This window comes from Microchirus variegatus, assembly GCF_963457635.1.
Source record: "Microchirus variegatus genome assembly, chromosome: 5".
Classification (NCBI taxonomy): Eukaryota; Metazoa; Chordata; class Actinopteri; order Pleuronectiformes; family Soleidae; genus Microchirus; species Microchirus variegatus.
Window position 1 is genome coordinate 9,675,605 of NC_139806.1, and position 9,074 is coordinate 9,684,678.

Here is a 9,074-nt window from a genome sequence, read left to right on the forward strand (position 1 = left end):
ATGAACTCAGTTTTATTAGGTATGGCTGTTTTTTTATTTGTATATATGTATATATATTTTCTCTCTTCAGTTTTTAAGGAATTGTCCGTGATTTTGGTGTTTGCATTCTACAGCGACTGAGTGGATCGGAGTCAGAAGGTCTTTAGCCACCTGCATATGTCAGATGTCTTCAGCCGTTGGACAGGTTGCCATCGCTTTGGTGAACTACTTTGTGCGTGACTGGAGGATCGTTCAGTACATCTTGACAGCAATGCAAGCCGTCATATTTGTGTACATATGGTAAGTTTATTTCTAACATCACACACAATTTGGTTTAGCACGACGTGTATGTGTCTGTGTAGCTTTGTCTTCAGCAGTTCGCTGTAGGCGACTTTGAAGATGTTTCACCCTCTGCGTCCAAGAGGTCTCTAATGTTCTGACTAACTGGTTTGTGCCGTGTATAAAACAATGCTAGGTACCTGGCAAGATGGCGTCTACTGTAAAGCAAGGTCCTTGCTTAAAGCACATATAAGAGGCTGATGTGAAGGCTACAACCAAACTTTTTATTCAATATCTGCAACTAAATCCTCCGAAATCTTCACCTAACTCTAACCCTTGATGTGCCATTCACCTGGTTGTGAGTTGCAGACGTGATTTAAACACTGACAAGATGTTATTTTCTTTTAAAGGTGGATTCCTGAATCTGCGAGGTGGCTGCTGGAAAAAGGAAGATTTGAGGAAGCGAATGAAACTATTCGAAGAGTTGCAAGAGTCAATAAAAGGAGTGTCCCAGAGGATCTGCTTGTCTTGGTAAACGGGATTATTTAAGGATAGTGGATATTGTGAGTCTGCTTTTAGCTCAGAGCTAAATTTAGTGAGTGCACAGTTAATCACTTAGTTATTCATATTACACTGAATACAACATTCTGGTGGGAATGTCTGGTGTGTTGCGTCCTCAGGCTAAAGCATGAGGTTCTTCTAAAAAATAATGTGCAGCAGGTTAGAGTGATTAAGGACAGAGAAGGAAATGTACTAACAGGTGAACAGAGTGTGTTGAGAAGATGTAAGAACACGAGGGAGAGAGAGAGAGGAGACAGATGGATTTCCACACAGGAAATCTGAAAGATTCAGATTATTATTATTATTATCTTCCATCCATCCATCCATCCATCCATCCATCTATCTATCTATCTATCTATCTATCTATCTATCTATCTATCTATCTATCTATCTATCTATCTATCTATCTATCTATCTATCTATCTATCTATCTATCTATCTATCTATCTATCTTCTACCGCTTATCCGACAACGGGTCGCGGGGGTAGCAGCTTGAGCAGAGAAGCCCATACTTCCCTCTCCCTGGCCACTTCGTCCAGCTCTTCCGGGGGAATCCCGAGAAATTCCCCGGCCATCCGAGAAAGACTCTCCATAAAGTCCTGGGTCTTCCCCCGGGGTCTCCTCCCAGTAGGACGTGCCTGGAAACCACACCAGGGATGTGTCCAGGAGGCATCCTAACCAGGTGCCCAGAGCCACCTCATCTGGTTTCTCTCAATGCGGAGGAGCAGCGGTTCTACTCTGAGTCTCTCCCGGATGACCGAGCTTCTCACCCTATTTCTAAGGGAGAGCCCAGATGATCTTGCGATATTGTTCTTTCAGTCACTACCCACAGCTCATGACCATAGTTGAGGATAGGAGCGTAAATCGACCGGTAATCTGTTTTCCGATAAAGGTTCGACTTTACAACGGACTCTCCTCTCCAGGACCCATCAAAAGGGTTTACCCCGGAGTGTGATACCCCTGTAGTTTGCACACACCCTCCGGTCCCCCTTCTTAAAGAGAGGGACCACCACCCTTCTCTGCCAATCCGGAGGCACGGTCCCCAACATCCACGCGATGTTGCAGAGACGCGTCAACTAAGACAGTCCTGTAACATCCAGAAGCTTAAGGAACTCCGGGCGGATCTCATCCACCCCCGGGGCCCTGCCACCAAGGAGCTTTTAAGTCACCTCGGCAACCTCTACCCCAGAGATAGGATAGCCCACCTCCGAGTCCCCAGACCCTGCTTCCTCGTTGGAAGGCATGTCAGTGGCATTGAGGAGGTCTTCGAAGTAATTCTGCCACCGACCAACAATGTCCCACAAGCCAAAAAGGCCCGATAGGACTCCTTAGGCACCGATAGGCACCAACAACCTTGCAGCCACAGCTCCGGTCAGCCGCTTCAACAATGGAGGTGCGAAACATGTCCCATTCGGACTCAATGTTTCTCTTCTCCCTCTGGACGGGGTCCAAGTTAAAACTCTCTCTGACAGGGGCCAGACGTTCCCAACAGACCCTCACAACACGCTTAGGTCTGCCAGGCCTGACCGACATCCTCCCCTGCCATCTGAGCCAACTCACCACCAGGTGACGATCAGTTGACAGCTCCGCCCCTCTCTTTACCTGAGTATTATTATCATTATCATTATTATTGACCTCCGCCAGGAGGTGTATGTTTTCGCCGGAGGTTGTTTGTTTGTCTGTCTGACTGTTAGCAACATAACTCGAGGAAATTTTCAGGACATGTCTGCAATGGGACCACGAACAAGCGATTAAGACTCTATCACTATTTTTATCAATATTTTGTGGGGGGCTGAGCTGCCCTAGTGGAGGTCTGCGAATAATAATAATAATAATAATAATGTATCTGTTATTCAGGTCTCTGAGAGAAAAACAGTTGACAGTGGAGGAATCAAAATGATTTTTACCTCAAAAATCTTGATGAAATATCTTTTCATTTCATCTTTTGTTAGGTAAGTGGAATGCATCAAGGAATATTCTTATAATTAACATAATTATTATTATCATTTAATACACTTTCATTGTGCGTTTGAAGTTTCTCCCTGAATCTAGCCTTATTTAGCGTCAATCTGAGTGTGGGCACGTTCGGCATCAGCATCTTCGTGGTGCAGGCCCTGTTTGGGATCTGTGAGATTCCAGCACATGGTCTGTGTTACTGGTTTCTGGAGCGGGCAGGGAGGAAAAAATCATGGATATTAACCATCCTGGCAGGAGGAATCCTGTGCATTTCCACAGTGGTTTTCCCTCGAGGTGAGTTTGTTGCCCTTCACATTAAGTAACACATGTGTTTATATATATATATATATATATATATATATATATATATATATATACACATATATTTTTTTTTTAATTCCAGACAGTGTTGCTGTTATCACAGCACTTGTAACCACAGGGAAATTCTTTCTCAGCTGGGGTGTTTCAGTAAACATTGTTTACATGCAGGAGCTGTTCCCCACTTCTGTCAGGTAAAACGTAAAGTTTTAAAGGAGACATATTATTCAAAATCAACTTTTTAATCATTTTAATACTTATATTTGGGACTCTGGAGGCCCTATGAGTAGGCAAAGTGTGAAAAAAGATGAAAAAACGATGTTGACTAGTTGTTGAAAAGATGTTGACTTCCGCACTCATTGCTACGTCACAATGAGACATTCCTGGAATTGTTGTCTCGCGGAGCTCCGCTTTGTCCCCAAAAAACGCGAGAGTGCAGGCGAGGGCAATAGTATCCGGAATAGCGTAAGTCTGCGAAGTGTTCTATTCTTGTCTGCACAGTGCAGCACAGAGTTCTACACAAACATCCAGCCTCAGATGATTTTCGTGTCCAGTGGATACAGTTTATATATGACACATGGCAATGTGCCGGCTAGAGTCGGCAAATGATGGCTTTTCCAAATGCTAACTGCTGTTAGCTGCCGGAGCCTCAGTGACGCTGACGTAGTTTCCTGTGTCTCATTTGCATTTAAAGAGACAGACACTCAAAACAGAGCGTTCTGAACAGGGCTGTTTTGGCAGAGTGATTGAACTGCTGTGGTGCTTCATCCTTAAGGTATTTTGACCAAAGCATGTCACAGACATGTTCATTAGGACACCAGGGAACTAGGTTCACTTGGAGAAATAGGGTATAATATGTCTCCTTTAAAGAGATTGATATTGTATATATACACTAACCATAACCATGTTTCCATTTAAAAACATGAACTCTATCTTCCACTTTTTCAGGCAAGCTGCCGTCGGCTTGGTCAACACGTTCTTCAGATTATCAGGGCCACTGTCTGCGCTGCTTAATATGTTGTCCATATACCACCAGTCCATACCCATCGTGGTTTTCAGCAGCCTTTTGTTGGTCAGTGGCGCTCTTGCTCTTCTTCTCCCTGAAACCAGGGACAAAGACCTGCCTGATTCAGCTGATTTTCTTGAGAACAACAGGTAAGCAAAGCAGGATTCTTTGATTCATGTCATCAAACCTTGTTGGAACACGATTGAAAAAGTATTCTGAGCAGAATGATGAGAGAAGCCAATAGAATGTTTTCAAATAGATAAAAAGCTTCATTGTCCATCGTGTTCTTTTGATTGACAGTTTTAGCTCATTAAAATTACATCCAAAACTTAAAGTAAAACCTCAACTTTGAAACATTTCTAAAAGGAAACAATATTGACAAAAAATAGAGGCTGTTGGTAGAAAATATTGAAATGAATGTATGTGTCATGTAAATGCTGCGTTCCTTTTCATTTCAGGATTGTTGCCACCAAGCAGAGTGAAAGAGTTCTCAACACGGCTGAAAACAACGGCACAAAAGCCACCAAATTCTAGATTGTTTACTTACATTTGCTGTTACGTTACCTGTATATTGTTGTGAAGGAAATATGCATGTGGACTGTGTTCAAATTTTGATTTAGATTCAAGGATTTAAATGAAATACTGAGAGTATGTACCGTACGTCTCAGTTTACCACAAATCTTCAACGTATCAAGTCAAACCAAAATAAATCACATGCTGTATTGTCTTCATGTGCTTTTATGATATTGTATTATATATATAATCTTACAAAGAAACGCACAAGACACAAAAGTTTGACACCTCAGCTCTTGACTGTACCTACAAGACCTTCAATTAAATGTATAATGTTTCTGTTGCATGGTGCAATGAAAAATAATAAAAACGCTACAGTATATTTTATGTGAATTTGTTTACTTTTACTCATCGGTGTTTGCAAAAAAAAACAACCTGTATAACTTGTTATTTGTGTTCTGGATTGAGTTTATCTTGCCAAAAACGGTTCAGTCTGAAGCACAATATGCTACAGCCTCCAGCTTTTATCGCCACCTCGAGCTGGGATTAGGTAGATTACGTCACTGGGACAATCAATTTGCAGGAATATTAAAACAAAAATAATAATTAGATAACATTTGAGTGTCAAACTGCACAACCGCAAATCATGATGCTGAGTGAATTTCTTGTAAATAAGCATGAAGGGAACCTGGCCTGAGATTGATATTTTACTCTGTTCACTAGTGTTTTCCACTGTTATCCTTTCAATAGAGCTTCACTCGTTGCACACAGTTTGATTTGGGGCCTTATCAATTATGTTGAACTTGCAACAAACAAAAAAACAAATGCTTAATTATCAAATGTGTGCATCCACAAATGCGGCATTTCACTTGGAGTATTTGTGTCACGAAGCAGCACTCTCTCTGTACACAAGCTCCCCCTCACGAAACAAGAACAAGATCAAACCGTCTCACCCGACCAAGTCAGTGCACCTACTTGCTGTCACCACCTGAGGGAGCTGTTCAGTAAGACTCGGGCCTCATCTCTTCCCCCACACCTATGACTGTCCTGCTCCCAGGATGCACCCGCTGACCTCGGTGAATTCTCCTTTTGTCTGGACCCCGCAAGCCACCAAGGCTTTTGAATGCCTTAACCATGCCTTCACTTCCGCACCTATTCTTACAATCCCTGACCCCCAGCTCCAGTTTGTAGTTGAGGTCGATGGTTCCAATGAGGGAATAGGTGGGGTGTTGTCCCAGCGTTCTCCTCGAGACGACAGGTTTCCTCCGTACGCAAATTAACCCCAGCAGAAAGAAATTATGACGTCAGTAACAAGGAACTATGAGCTGTCAAAGCGGCTCTGGAAGAGTGGCGTCATTGGCTAGAGGGGGCTGGGCTCCCGTTCATAGTTTGGACCGATCACAAAAACCTTGAGTACATTCGCAAAGCTAAACGCTGTCTTACAGACCCGGATCCAAGAACGGTAAGCCAGATGCCCTCTCACGATTGTATGAGCCAGTGCCGATGGCCAAGGACCCTGAACCCATCCTTCCACCTTCCCATGTGGTCAGAGCGGTCAATTGCCTGTTATCTGAAGTAGTAAGACTCCATGGCATACCGTGCGATACCATGTCAGACCGGGGTCCCCAATTCTCCTCTTAATTCTGGAAGGAGATTCGTATTCTTTTAGTCAGTCTCACGTCAGGTTACCACCCGCAGTCAAATGGGCAGACAGAGCGCATCAATCAAGAGCTGGAGACCTGTCTGCGATGTTTGGTTTTGCAAAAACCCAGCCTCCTGGAGCGAGCACCTGGCCTGGGTGGAGTATGCTCATGACACACTGCCTACCTCTGCTACTGGTCTGTCCCCTTTTCATTGTGCACACGGTTTTCAACCTCCTTTGTTCCCCAGTGCAGAAAGGGAGGTGGTGGTGCCACCGGGTGTGGGCCGCCGCCTGCAAGGTTTTAGTCCAAATTTGCCAACCAGATGAAAGCGGCACCAGGGTACAGGCCGGGGCAGCAGGTTTGGCTCTCCACCCGGGACCTTCCACTCCAAGTGGAGTTTAGGAAGCTCGTCCCCAGATTTGTAGGCCCATTTCCAGTGTCTAAAGTCTGCAGAGGTCGCTCCGGGTACACCCCTTGTTCCATGTAAGCCGGCTCAAACCTGTGGAGTCCACTGGTTCCCCCGGTCACGCCCCCCCCCCCCCCACCTCGGATCGTTGAAGGGCGTCCCGTATATACGGTCAACAAACTCCTGGTGGCCAGAAAGAGAGGCAGAGGTCACAGTACTTGGTGGACTGGGAGGGCTATGGCCCCCGAAGAAAGGTTGTGGGTGAAACTGGGTTCCTTCCAGTTTCATCGTTGACAAACGACTGATCATAGACTTTGAGCGAAGTAACCTTGCCAATCCTGGTCCGTCAGGAGTTGGACCAAGTTTGGGGGGGGTACTGTCACGAAGCGGCGCTTATGTTAGTGAAGTTGGGAGTTTTAGTTAGGGTTTTCGGTTTTTGTTTCTTCACACCTGTTTTATTTTAGTGAAGGGTTTCCGCTGTCTGTGCTCACTGTCTCTGTCTTCACTGCGTCCCCATTGCACCTGGTGTTCATTACCACTGCCCCTTCAAAAGTTCCCTTCTTCCCTTGTTAGTTGTCAGAGCGTTAATCATGATTTTTCAGAGAAGACCTAGTCCTCGATCCATGTGATTGTATCTTGTCGTTCCCTCGTTTATGGGATACTCGCAGCAAGGCTGTAGATTTGTTTTCAGTTTTTTCACGCACACGTGAAGGGAATTTCATTTAATTACATCTTAACACAGTTCCTGTTAATATGACACATTTTACAACGTATTCAACAGGATTAAATGATGTGATGTTTACGCATGAGCTTATTCTTGACTAATCTAGTGGTTAAACATGAATTCACGTGCAATTCTGAGCTTTAAAAAGAAGAACCATGACCGAGTCTCTGTTCTCATCCACGGTGTCAAAATGGCAGTGACGACTAAAGAAATCCTCACAGCCATCGGAGACTTTGGATTATTTCAGAAGATGCTCCTTTTGGGATTTTCTTTCCAATTTGTGTTATTTCCGTTTTTAGTGACCAGCTTCATTTTCATCCAGTCCGATCCAGACAGACACTGTAACACAGACTGGATCCTCGCAGCTGATTCTAACCTGAGCGTCGATGAGCAGCTGGACCTGACCGTGCCCAGGGAGGAGAATGGAACGTTCAGCCAGTGTCGTATGTTTGTCCCCGTGGACCAGAACATTAGTGTCATCAGGCAGCACAGACTCAATGAAACCACTGGTTGCTTGAATGGCTGGGTTTACTATAACACACAGTATGAGGCGACAATAGTCACTGATGTAAGTTCAGTACAAGTATTACAAGTTTTCTTCTGTCGTCTGTGCTGACTTCCTTCTTCTGAGCATCATTTTCTGTTCTTTTTGTGTCTTTATGCAGTTTGACTTTGTGTGTGACATGTCACTGATGCCTGGATTTGTGAAAACAGTTTTCATGAGTGGTTCAGTTCTGGGTGCGTTCATCTTCGGACCATTCGGTCAGTCGTAAGTGACCTAAAGTGATATTTAAGGACAGAATCTCTGCTGCTGTTGCTGCTGCTGCCTGTGTAAATGACTGTCTTGTCTCAACTTATAACTAACAATTGGTGTATATCTCTACCTCTGCTTCCTTTCTCTCCTCTGTTCACCATTTTTACTTTCACCCCAACCAGTCGAGGCAGATGGCCGCACATCTTTGAGTCTGGTTCTGTCAGAGATTTCTTCTTCTGTTAAAAGAGAGTGTTTTTTTTCTCTCCACTTGTTGGTTTTCTCTGCTCTCGATGATGTTGTCTTTGTGCTTTGAGATCATGTATGTTGTGATTCGGCGCTATACAAACAAAACTCAATTGAATTGAATTGAATTGAATTGAATTGAATTGGCAAAATATGACCTAACTCTCTCTCTTTCTCCCATCGTGTAACCTTTAGGTACGGCCGCAGGAGAACCACACAGCTACCAGCGATACTCCTGCTAATATTTGTGTTAGTCGTTGCTTTGTCTCAAAATTATTACACGTACCTGGTGGCACAGTTCATCCTCGGTGCCTCATTTGCAGGAATGAAAATGAACTCAGTTTTATTAGGTATGGCTGTTTTTTTCTTTGATATATATATTTTCTCTCTTCAGTTTTTAAGGAATTATCTTTGCATTCTACAGCGACTGAGTGGCTCGGAGTCAGAAGGTCTTTAGCCACCTGCATATGTCAGATGTCTTCAGCCGTTGGACAGGTTGTCATCGCTTTGGTGAACTACTTTGTGCGTGACTGGAGGATCGTTCAGTACATCTGGACAGCAATGCAAGCCATCGTATGTGTGTACATATGGTAAGTTTATTTCTATCATCACGAAATTAGGTTTAGCACGACATGTGTATGTGTCTGTGTTGTTGATGATGATGAAGATGGCGTCTACTGTAAAGCAAGGTC